At 41.7% G+C, this 12,785-nt stretch overlaps 1 long non-coding RNA gene and 1 pseudogene across 1 annotated transcript; both read right to left on the bottom strand.

Moving 5' to 3' along the window:
• Positions 1-1,702: 1,702 nt before the first annotated feature.
• On the bottom strand, positions 1,703-1,786 carry LOC123400574 (annotated as a pseudogene).
• An 8,122-nt stretch (positions 1,787-9,908) lies between these two features.
• On the bottom strand, positions 9,909-12,772 carry LOC123395246. The gene is made up of 6 exons (XR_006609687.1): positions 12,590-12,772; positions 12,161-12,207; positions 11,181-11,886; positions 10,650-10,882; positions 10,379-10,500; positions 9,909-10,120 (listed from the first exon to the last, which is right to left on the bottom strand). It is a non-coding gene; the product is annotated as an uncharacterized LOC123395246 (long non-coding RNA).
• Between the last annotated feature and the right edge of the window lie 13 nt (positions 12,773-12,785).

Genomic DNA, 12,785 nt, shown 5'->3' with positions numbered 1-12,785 from the left:
GGGTGTAAAGCGGCAAAGGAAAAAATATGCTCATCGAATATAACATCACGGGAGACATATACACGACCCGTGGAGATATCAAGGCACTTATAGCCTTTGTAGAGAGAACTATAGCCAATGAAAGCACATTGCTTGGAACGATATTCCAGCTTGTGTTTGTTGAACGGGCGTAGGTTCGGCCATACTGCACACCCAAAAGTGTGAAGGGAAGAGTACTCTGGGGTGGTATGAAAAAGTCGTTCGAGAGGTGTTTGGTTGTGGATGGTGGTATGAAAAAGTCGTTCGAGAGGTGTTTGGTTGTGGATGACGCGGCTAGGTACTCTGTTGATTAGATGAACAGCGGTGAGGAAAGCCTCATCCCAAAATTTAAGAGGCATGGAGGCATGGGCTAATAGAGAGAGACCAACTTCGACGATATGACGGTGTTTGCGCTTAGCGGAACCATTTTGCTAGTGTGCGTGAGGACATGAGACATGATGGGTAGTACCGATGCGTTCAAAAAACTGATTCAACTTTTGGTACTCACCGCCCCAATCAGTTTGCATGGCAATGATCTTGCGATCAAACAAACGTTCAACAAGTGCTTGAAAAATATGAAATTTTTGAAACACATCAGATTTATGTTTGATGAGGTAAATCCAACTGAACTTGCTAAAATCATCTATGAAACTGACATAGTACTTTTGTCTACCAAGAGAGAGAGGCCCAGGGCCCATACATCCGAAAAAATAAGCTCTAAAGGAGCTTTTGACACACTAGTGGAACGAGGGTATGGTAATTGATGGCTTTTGGCCATCTGACACGCATCACAGACAAGGTGATGATCTGTTTTATTGGACACTAGAAGATTATGGTGGCGAAGAATTTGTTGCACGACCGGGAGGGATGGATGACCGAGGCGCCTATGCCACCTAGAGGTAGATAGTTTGACAACACCAAGGATTTGTCGTGCAGAACCAGTCGGTTTGCCATCAACAGAGTACAGTCCATCTCTACTTGGACCGTGAAGGGTTGTTCTCCCCGTTTCCTGGTCGTTCACAGAAAAGAACTCCGGGTAAACAATGAGGTAAGCATGATTATCTTTAGTAAGTTGATGTCTAGAAAGAAGACTCTTAGAAGCGGAAGGAACATGCAAGATATTGTTCAATTGAAGAGATTCATGGGGAGTAGGAAGAAGTGCATGACCGATATGTGCAATTTGCATACCTTGCCCACTAGCATTGTTAATTTGCTCCGGTCCCGTGTACCGATCCCGGACAATGAGTTTCTCCAGTTCACCCGTCACATGATCAGTAGCACCGGTGTCGAGATACCACTTGGTATCGACACCGTATGAGGCAGCCGCGACATTGGCAGCTTTGGGAGGGTTTCCTTGACGTTTGGGATTGTTGTTGAAGGACTTGTCAAATCGTTTCTTGCAAGACCATTCGCCATGTCCGGCAAGCTTGCAGATTTGATAGATGAGCGGGCCCTGAGGAGGCGGATTTCCCCCTGGTGATGATGAAGTGACGGTGCCATAGTTGTTGGTGTAGGAGGCACCGCCGGCAGGGGAAACCCGAGCCGGGTTGCCGCGACCACTCCCCTTGGAGGCAAGGTTGATGGAGTGGGCAGCGCTGCTATTCTGTGCCTCTATCCGAGTCTCGGCAGAAAGTAGCAGGGAGAAGATCTCGCCAAGGCCGATTGGGTTGTCAGCTGCCGCACTAGTCGAGATTGCCGATACAAACGAGTTGTAATCGGAGTCAAGACCGTGCAGGATGTGGGAGACGACTTCGTCTTCATCAACGGGTGTGCCAGCCGCTGCAAGTTCATCTGCAAAACCCTTCATCTTGGTGTAGTAAGAGGCGGCAGAGAGATCACCTTTCTTCGTAGTGGAGAGTTGACCACGCAACTGAATTTTACGCGCCTGAGATTGGGAGGCAAAAAGCAACAGAATCATCTACGAGACGCCGGATGAAGTAGCGACGTCGTGGACTTGGAGGAGAACATCCCGCGAGAGAGATGCCAGCAGGAAGGTGAGAACCTGCTGATCCTGGCTATACCAGGTGGTGTAGGTAGGGTTGGGGTGGTGGTGGATTCCTTCTTCCCGGAGACATCTGTCTCCACGACCAGAGTGGCAGGGGCGCCGGAGAGGAACCGTCGAGGTACCCCATCAGGCCGGCAGCCCTGATGTGAGGAAGAACCTGCGCCTTCCACACCAAAAAATTGTCTCTGGATAATTTCTCGGTGATGGTATGACCTAGTGCGGCTAGGGAGATGGAGGAAGACATGGCGACGGCTGAGGAAGAAGATATGTTGGCATAGGAAGAGGAAAGGCTCTATACCATGTGAGAATTGATAGGGTAGAAACGTATGCTTTACCAGCAGGGACGTATGCGTGTTATATAGGGCTTAAAGCCAACCGAATACAAAGATTACATGAGATAAGAAGTGGTTAGGATTGATCTTTATCTATACAAGATCTATCTACAAGATCAATCCTAACATTCTATCTCTAAGTTAAACACACGCACCCCTAAGATAATTACAATGTCTAACACTCTCTGGCCGGCCAGGAAGCATCTGCCGGCTAAAGGCGAGACGGCTACCTTCCCTTGGCCGCCTAGGCCAAGCCAGTCGGCTAGGGGCGAGGCGGCCGTGCCTAGGCCGGCTAGTCAAGCAGGCTAGCCGGCTGGGGATCTCAAGTCACATCAGACCGTAGGTCATGACGAGACCCTACGGTTACGCGTCAGCAAAGGTACTGGATCGGGGTGCACGGCAGGTACCAACGTCGGCAGCCACGCCGCTGACCTCCTCCATGCATAGTGTCGGCCCGTCAAACTCCCACTCCATTACTGCACTCGGCGTGGGAACAGTGGAGACGGTCGTACTGTCTGCCCATGAAGAATCTCGCTCGACGACGCCGGACGTACCACACGTGTCCTGCGTCAACCTTATGCGAGAGCCTTATTGGCTAGCCGACGGGTCCCACAACCAGATGGGACCTTGCAGCCAGCGGGGCCCTCCAGCGACAAGACAAGACCCCTGTGGGCCTCCTGGCTAGCCGGCGAGCCTGCCAGCCGGGTCCCACTCTTGTACCTTTTATCCATATTATAGGTTGGTGGGTTCGTTTATAAAACCCCCCGGCCCCCCTCCATGCAGAGGGTGGGTCAACTCAGCACACACACCAACCACATAGGAGAGGCAGACGCGAGCCGGCAGCTCCTTCTTCCTCCTCCGTAATACAGCTCCAGGAGCACTTTGTAGTCCCGTTCATACATCATACACGCCGGCAGTATTAGGGATGTTATCTCTACAGAGAGCCCTGAACCTGGGTACATCGCGCGTTCCATGCTTGTACCAACCTCGTTCCCAGCGTCCTCTGGTACCACTTCGGTTCCCACCATCTTTAGCCTACCCATGGCTTATGTTGTGAGTAAACACCGACACGGGTTTACCTCACCATTGGTTTTGGTGCACGAACACCTTTTTTTGTTCACCTTTTTTACCAAAATTCATGATCATATTTTGAAATTTGGACACACTTTCAAATTCATGAACAATTTTTAAAACACAGGAACGTTTTCAATCCTTGATCTTCTTTGAAATTTGGAACATATTTTTAAATTCTTGCACATGTTTATGTAGCACGGGAACATTTTCTAAATTCACTAACATTTTTTGAAATCCAGTAAGATCATTCAAATTTATGAAAGTTTTTTGAAATGCATGAACATTTTTAGAATGCCGAGAACATTTTTTCAGATTCGTCAAAAAAAATATTCGTAAAAAATATTCAAGAGAAGTTTTATATAACTTGGAACATTTTGAAATTCATAAACATTTTTTGAGTAAGTGAACAATTTACAAATACATCAGCATTTTCGAAATATTTTTATAATTCATGTACAAATCCGAGAATATTTCTTTAAATACGGGAATATTTTTTAATTTCATGATGTATTTTTTAAATTGTGAACATTTTTTGAATTTTATAATCTAAATAATATGTAGAAAGCATTTTAAAATTACTGAACATTTTTATAAAGAAACAATAATATGTAGGAAGCATTTTAAAAGTTTTGAGCATATTCCAATCATTTGCAACATTTGTAAAGAAGCAATAGAACTAAAACATAAAAAAAAGCAATAAATGAAAGAAAACAAATGGGACACCGACCTCGCACATGGTCTGGGCCAAACCGCACGCACGAGCAGTCGCGGCTCCTCCATCATCGTGCTTCAACTTACTGTTTGACTCCCTTAGATTTCTCCGTTCTTTATGAGATTAATCAAGGGTCATGCCTTTGCTTGCGGGGATTGCAACTGTTCGCATATGTGTCATATTGTATGTGTCTACACTTTACCAAAGTTCATGCTTTCTGTTAATATATGTTAGATTATTATTTTTATAGCCAGTCTATTGCAAATTGGCCGACCGCACAGGGCCCCAGAATTTTGGCCCCCCCAGTCCAGCAAATATTATGTCTATATATCTATATGAAAAAAAGGCCCAGCAAAAAAAAACTAATTTTCAAGCAGCCCATTATAGCACATTAGCACTCCCAGGCACGCATGCAATCACGTAGCCCACGCACCGTACGTAATCCCAGCCCGTCTGTTTCTCCCCTAATTGCGTTGCTGATTAGGGTTAGAGATCTCGACGGCGACGGCTGCGTGCCCGGGCGACGGTAGCACAGGGAAAACGTCAGGCCACACTCAGTCCCAGATGTACGTGCGGCGATCGAGGCGCCGACGGCCGACGGTCGGCCACGCCCCACGACGCATCTTCCATTAGCACTTGCGAGCGCAAGTCTTTGTAGTCAAAGCATCTAGGTGTTGACGGTACACAAAGCAATAGCATCTAGAGACTGCGGTGTTAGGTCCATACTAGAGACTGCGGTGCATTCAAGAGTTCTTCATACTTATGTTGTGCATTAACACACATAATTTTCATTGATTCCCCTACTTTATTTTGCTAGTGCAGACAGTAGACAAAGCATCTAGGTGAAGTATTTTTCTATTTTCTTAGCTACAAAGGGCTATAACTCTGAGAGTTTGAATTAATTCAGATTACGTTTTGTCTAATTAAACAGAAAGAATCATGCATCCAGGAAGGAAGTATGATTCCGGTGCTTCAAAGCGAAGGAAGAAACAGAAACTAGAAGAAGATGCTCGATCACAAAAGGGTGCTCTCGATAAATTTGTTGTGAAAGAACCTAAGCCCAATTCTGAAAACCAAACTGATGAAGGTGATGATACTAACAATGTCGACGTCGATGAAGATGATTCAAACCATCTTGATGAAGGAGATACTGCTAATATTTCCATTGAAGGTGATGATGCTAATATTGATGATAACATCAATAATTTGGTTCAACCTGATATGTTTGATCCAAGTATATGGGATGCACTTGATCCTACAATGGTTGATATTTTGGTGCAAAAGGGTCCTAAAAGAGACCTGTCTATTGAGCATGGTCCTACAGACAAATTTGATAGAAGGTTTTCAGCATTATCTTACACTAGAGTTCTCTCGAATGGAGAAAAGTGTGATAGAGAGTGGCTTGTGTACAGCAAAGATCTTGATAAAGTATTTTGTTTTTGCTGCAAATTATTAAGGAAGGGGCATGTGAGAGGTCAGTTAGCAAATGATGGCTTTAGTGACTGGCATCATCTTATCAGTAGACTCAAAGAGCATGAAAATGGTAGAGAGCATGTCACAAATATGAGTACTTGGTATGACTTGCGTCTCAGGTTGGAGAAGAATCAAACAATCACTAGTAGAAATAAGGGCTTTCGTCCCAGCTCGAAAAACACATTAGTCCCGGTTCCTTTACGAACCGGGACTAATGTTAGTATTAGTCCCGGTTCGAGCGGCAAAGGCGCCGGTCGGGCATTAGTCCCGGTTCAAATGGGACCTTTAGTCCCGGTTCGTGTCTCGAACCGGGACTAAAGGGTTTGGAGGTTTTAGTCCCGGTTCGTGTCTTGAACCGGGACTAAAGGGTAGACCTTTAGTCCGGTTTCGTGACACGAACCGGGACAAAAGGTGTTCAGATTTTTTTTTCTGTTTTTAAATTCTTGTTTGTAGTTTCTGTTTTAAATTGCTTATATCTTTTAGGATATTTGATGTTTTTGATTGATTCTTTTTGCATTAGATTCAAAATTTTGTCTAGTTTCTGTTCGTGCCATTAGTTTTCAAATTTGAATGGTTTAAATTTGAATTTGTTTAAATTTGCTTCAAACCCAGTTTTTGAATAACTTGAGTTTACAAATAGTTTTTAATTTAATTCTTTTTGCTCCCACTCATGTGTTAGATTGTTGTCACAGTAAGATTTATTTGGTTATTTTTAGAATAATTTAAATTAGGATTTTAATTAAAGAAATATTGTTTTTCTTATATAGTTGTTTTAGTCATTTAATTGTTGTTTTTTATTATTTTTAGTTAGTTCTTTTTGTAGATTTTAACATGTTGTAGTATGGTGCATATTTAATGCACAAAAAAAATCTAAAGTTCAATTAATTTTAAAAAAATTCCTTTGTAGCAGATGGGTTTTCGTCTGAAACCTTGATACTTTGAGTTTTGTAGAATATAAACAAAAATGATAAAATCTTCAAAAAATAAAAAAAATGATAAAATCTTCAAAAAATAAAATCCTTTGAGATATTGTTAGGTTTTAGTGTCTAGTCGGTATAAAAATTTTGAGATATGAATTTTGACCGTTTTTGTAAAAAAAGGAAAAAAAATAAAGGCCATAACTTTTGCATACGACGTCCAAAAAAATTAATATATAAAAAAAACTAGAAAAATTGGTACTCGATTTCACCCGGGCTTGCCCGATGAAGTTTTCTCACATGCTCAAAATTCCAAATGGAAAAAAGTTATTTCAAAAAGAAGTTTTTTCCAAAAAAAAAAGAAAAATAATTTTATTTAAAAATATTAGGTTGTTTTCATTGAAATTCACTATTATTGTTACTTATTAAGTTTATTTTAATAATTGTTTGTAATTCAAAAAAATAAATTATGTGACATGACATCAAGACCCAAGTTGTTTAGAATTGATAGCTTACTATTGTGAGAAAAACAACAAGTGCACACTTGGCAACTACGGGCGATAGAACGAGAAAGTTAAGCGTGCTCGGGCTGAAGCAGTGAAAGGATGGGTGATCGGTCGGGAAGTTAGACGATTTGAGACTAAAGGTACTCCCTCCGAGGCGCCCACGTGGAGCACCTTTGGTCCCGGTTGGTGAACCGGGACTAAAGCCTCTTACGGGTCGGGACTATAGGCCCTGTCCCCACTAGTGAATTGACAAAGTTGCTCAACAAGAACTTGAAAAAGAAAGGGAGCATTGGAGAAAATAAAGACATTGATGGACTTGAATTATCTTGCGAGCTACTTTTTCTCCAGGACTCACTTCAGAAATCTATGGGTCCACTTGATATTTTGAATTTTTTGAGGAAGCGCTCCTTAATCTATCCTAATGTTGTTATTGCATACAGAATGTTGTTAACCATTCCAGTGACAGTTGCATATGCAGAAAGGAGCTTCTCTAAACTCAAGTTTTTGAAATCATACTTGTGTTCTACTATGACACAAGAAAGACTCAATGGATTGGCCAACAATAGCACTTGACAATGATGTCTTGGAGAAGATTGATTATGAAGATTTGATCGAAGATTTCATTTCAAGAAATACTAGAAGAATGTTGCTCTTTGGTAGAAAATGACGTCAGTTTATAAGTTTATAGTGTTAGTATCATCTTTACTAATTTAGGGTTAGTATTTCGTGTATTTCCTAAATATTGTATCAAATATGACATATTTGAAGTTAGATAATTAAGTAAGAGCATGCTTTTAGTTCTTCAGTTTTATAGTATAAAAAAATTAGGACCCTAGTTTGATTTTTGTCCCGGGCCCCTAAATTTTTGGAGACGGCCGTGGGCGAACGCACAGAAAGGACAACAGACGATCGCGACGTACTTCACGCACATGCGCTCGCTAGTCGATGAGCTCGCCGCCGCGGGCAAACCCCTTCCTGACGACGAGCTAGTCTCCTACATCCTCGTCGTGGTCGGGCTGGACATGAAGTACCAGCTGCTTGCGTCTGCCCTTGACGCACGCACCACTCCCACCTTCCTTGATGATCTTTTTCCACATATGAGCAATTTTGATCATAGGGTAGCCCTCTTCCATGACTCGGGCTTCGACGGCGGCTTCAAAGACCTCCATCAACGTTGCTGCTCAAGGTCGCGACGGCGGCTCCTCACGGATTTCATATGAAAGTACACATGCGGACAATACACACTGTGAACATTTTGCTAGTATGAAAGAAAGCACATGCACATTTTTCTTTTCCCGCGAGGGGCACATACACCATTGATGGTATCCAGAAAGTGCCCTGATTTCCGCAGCCTCATCAAATGAGGCGCAAGTATAACGGTGAGTTCGCTACTAAGAAGTGGATAATATTACTGTTGGAGCAACACCCCCCCCCCCCATTTCGCAATTTTCAAACCAAAGGCTTACTATTTCTAATTCAAATATTTTCCATACTGCTTACACAAATTATTTGTTTTCATTGGGACATGTTTATTACATTCAAGATAAATTTCCCACACCGCTTACACAAATGATTTGTTTCCATTGGTACATGTTTATTACATTCAAGATAAATTCACGGAAGTAATATATACAATCCAACCAGTTGGTCACCCGCTTAGTTCGCGGGTCCGAAAGAGATGAGCGTGCGCTCGTTGTCCCTGACCTACTCGAGTAAAACCGCTTTGTATGCACCAAGTTGTCTGTTATTGTTCAATGCTTTGATGTTGAGGCGATATTTGAGACCAGCGACATTTGCCTCCTCGCCGCTCACCACCTTGATGAACTTGAGCCCATCATGCGACTGCCCACTCGCCGAGCTCTTGGACGTGTGGTTCATTGTCGGGGTCTCCAATAGGATACCACTCTTCCTCGGCGGACGTTCTCAAGGGGTAAGCCACCACGACAACACTGGCGACAATGATGAGAAGGAGGCTGCAAGTCCTCATCGATCGCTGACGGTTTTGTGGCGGTGTGGCTTTGGCTTGACGTATGCGCTTATGCAGCTTTGAGATCAATCACGATGCTTGTTGTGGTGATGGTCGAAGATGAATGAGCTGCACACATCTAAATAGGTATGGCCATTGCAAGGTACTCCCTCCGTTCTTAAATATAAGACATTTTAGATATTGCACTATAAACTACATATGGATGTACATAGACATATTTTAGAATGTAGATTCATTCATTTTCCTCCGTATGTAGTCTCCTAGTGTAATCTCTAAAAGGTCTTATATTTTGAAACGGAAGGAGTAGATATTAACTGCATACATATCTGTCATATGTCATTTATTAGTATCAATTAAGTAGATACATTAAAGTACTTCTAAAATTAGTACTCCCTCCGTCACGGTTTAGAAGGCACAGTTAAACTTGTGTGCGTTTCCAAAATAGACAAGGTTTAAGGCGCGAAAGCAATTACTCTTATTAATTACTAGTTGAGTGCCCGTGCGTTGCCACGTGCCGTCAATGATGACCCAATCTTGCTACTTGTCTCACTATTATCGGCAAACCTGCAGTAAGCCCTCTTGTGTCCCTAACAACCCCTCTTGCTTAAAGTACTCATCTCGATAAATAGTATGATACCTTCTTCCCTATACAATGTAGTGCTAAACCAATACATGTGACTCAAAATTGAATTCCAGATATACAGATTTATCATCATGTGTTAAAAAAGTGTCCCATGTTCTTAATAAAATCTCATATAGCCTGAGGATATTGGTCACCAAGAGAAAAATGTGTTCACAGTGAAACAAAACAATAAATTTAGGCATAGAGATCTTGAGTTGTAGGCATAGTTATAAAAATGTACAACACAAAGATGTGTCCCACAGAAAAAACAAGAACTTATGTGTCGTATATGGTGCTTATTACTACATTCAACAAATATCAAGTCACCAAACCAATGTACACAGTGAACTATCAGAAGCTTGACATATTAGAATTAAAACAAACTATCTCAACTGCAATAGATATATTTGCCCTGATGCTTCCTTGGTAGCCTTGTTCGAAGATAAATTTCTCTCTACAATCTACCAGCATAGCCTGACAGACAAGCAAGAAGCAAGTGAGAAAATATTAAAACAAAACATTATCCTCATCAAAGGAAGCATAACTGCATCTGCATAACTAAATAAGCAACCTATGAAGCAAGCACATCTGATATGTCATATGTCCATCTTCAATCTATGTTTGCTTCCAACTAAACTCATATTTCTCGGCATTTTCTAAGTAGCACCTATATCGTTCATGTTAATTTTGATATACATCATGTGTATATAAAGACAAATGCTTAGTACTTACTCTACACTTGGCAGTAGGAGTGCAGATTACTACCACCCATTGTTGAGACCAAACAAATTGTAAAATCATTTGATGGAAACCTCACCTCCTCGAGGGTTCCAGAATCATTGGAGCAAATCCACCTATTAAATAAGAAAAAGACATAAATAAACGTATACAAAAATTCCTACTGTGAAAATTTACTATTGTTCATGAGAAAGTGTGAGACTCATGCGTATAGAAAAGCAACATCAAACCGAAGTTTGGTAAATCAAAATTTGACTCTACTCACAATAAGGAAAAATAACTTCTGATTCATCCCTGCTCATCAAAACCCTCCCCATCGATGACTACTCCTGGCCACCAACTCTTCGGAACCCTCTCTGTGCTACCGCTTCAACCCTGCCATGCGACATCATCCTCATAGCGCAGAGGCTCTTCATCAGCCTCTGCAACCACATCCCATGGGGGTGGCCATCGGCGCGCTTGTGCTCCTTGCACTGCTTGCCATGCTCCCCTCCCTCGCTGCACACCATGCAAGGATAAAAGTGGGAGATTGGAGGAAATTGTTGAAGCTGGCAAGTAAGAATGGCCTTCCTCAGTGTTTAAGACATAGAACATGTGTTCTACATTGTTAGTATCATTAGTCTAACAACGAATGTTCAATTTTACTATCATCGACCAGCTTGGGAATGTGAGTACTATCCATCATATTTCCCCCTCAATTGTCACTTAATAACATCTTGCATGAAAAAAAAGGAAGAGCAGAGGAGGGGAGTGGGCAGGAACTGAAAGGAGAGGAAGGAGGGAGAGCAGAACATACCTTGCTAGACCTGACAGGGTGGCCGGTGAAGTGCCGCAGCAGTGGAGTCTTGACCCTATCTAGTGGGTGTTGATTGACGGGACACGACACGACCCACCTCATGTTGTGAGGACATCACATGCCCTTACAAAATTTAAAGATCATAGTGAGCAAAAATCAAAATTTTCTCTCAGTTTTTGTTGCCTTCTTACTGTTTTCACTAAAGCCTCGAATTCTACACCACAAGAATTTACTCCAACTTTCTCATGTAACCCTGAAGCAGTCGCTGCACCATGCAACATGAGCATCATGTAAAAGAAAAGAGGGGTAACATTTTTTTTTGTTTTTTCAACAACCAGAACATGTTAAAAGCAGACAAAATATTAGCTGGAGATATGTTCCACCAGCAAAAAAGTACATATATAAGAAGTCATATCCGGGGATCAAGGACGTATGGAAGCATTTACCACTGAACCTGAAAATGCAATGATGGTTTCGGAGGGTTGGAAAAAATCGTGGGAGGACGTGGGGGAGGACTTTTAGCGATAGAAGGGGGGTAGTACGAGGTTGAACTATCACGACAGACGGCAGATCCCCCTTTAATAGTAGAGATACCTGTAACGCATACTTTGCTGCAACATATCATCCGAAAGAATGACTCAGCAATATAAAATTACTGAGGTTCTTTGCTTTGCGCCATTCCTCAAAAGAATCTAAGCCTCGGTTTCTGTTCACAAAGTTGACCAAAATAAAAAACAAAAGGAAGCATGTTACTCGTTGTTTAAAAAAAGCATATACCAGAAACTACATCACAAAGTAATATGATGGAACAAATCTACATGGATTTCTCATAGTAGCAATTGCTTGCAGGATCCTCAAAAATCAAAATAAAACAGAATGTTCATCATAAAATTTGATGCCAAGGCTTGGTCAACAACAGAAATGATAGTGGCAGTTGAGGGGAACCAGTAGCATAATAAAATAAAGTATCTGTATCTAACCTTCAGTACTTCTACAATCAAAGTCAGGTCTGCTTGATCCACCCCAGCTGCAAAAGGGTAGGAAAAATTCAACAATATGCAACATCAAACAATGTGGAGTAATTACAAGAACAGTATAAAACATTTTTTATCATCCATGACACATATCCTAATAGTAGGCAAACATTTATGTATCGTCATATTAATTTTCCTTACCTAGAGGTAAAAGGACACGATTGACTCCTCTTAACTCACACTGATAACATTCAATTTCTAACATAAATCTTGAACTCTAACATTCAATTTTCTTTTCTAAACCTCTCCACGCCCTCAACAACAATTTTTACTGGGTCTAATTCCATGTAGCTGCAGTGACACAACAATTAGGAAAAACAAGAGATAGCAAATCATAATATTAGCAGTCGAAGTGGTAAAGAGGTGCTAGTGTACCTTCCATAGAAAGGAACCATGATCTTTGTTGCATTCTGTTTTAGTTGATCAAAAGCACCAGCCCTCAATGTGTCAGCACAAACCAGTGCCGATTTAAATCCTATATTTTGATGATAATGGACATATTTCATACAAGTGGTAGTTTTCCCAAAACCTGCATGAACAAGACGATGCCTTGTGATTTGTGAACAGTATA

This window comes from Hordeum vulgare, chromosome 5H, assembly GCF_904849725.1.
Source record: "Hordeum vulgare subsp. vulgare chromosome 5H, MorexV3_pseudomolecules_assembly, whole genome shotgun sequence".
In the NCBI taxonomy this organism is placed as follows: domain Eukaryota; kingdom Viridiplantae; phylum Streptophyta; class Magnoliopsida; order Poales; family Poaceae; genus Hordeum; species Hordeum vulgare.
Note: the sequence above shows the minus strand (reverse complement) of the source record. Positions and strands in the feature narration are given on the sequence as shown.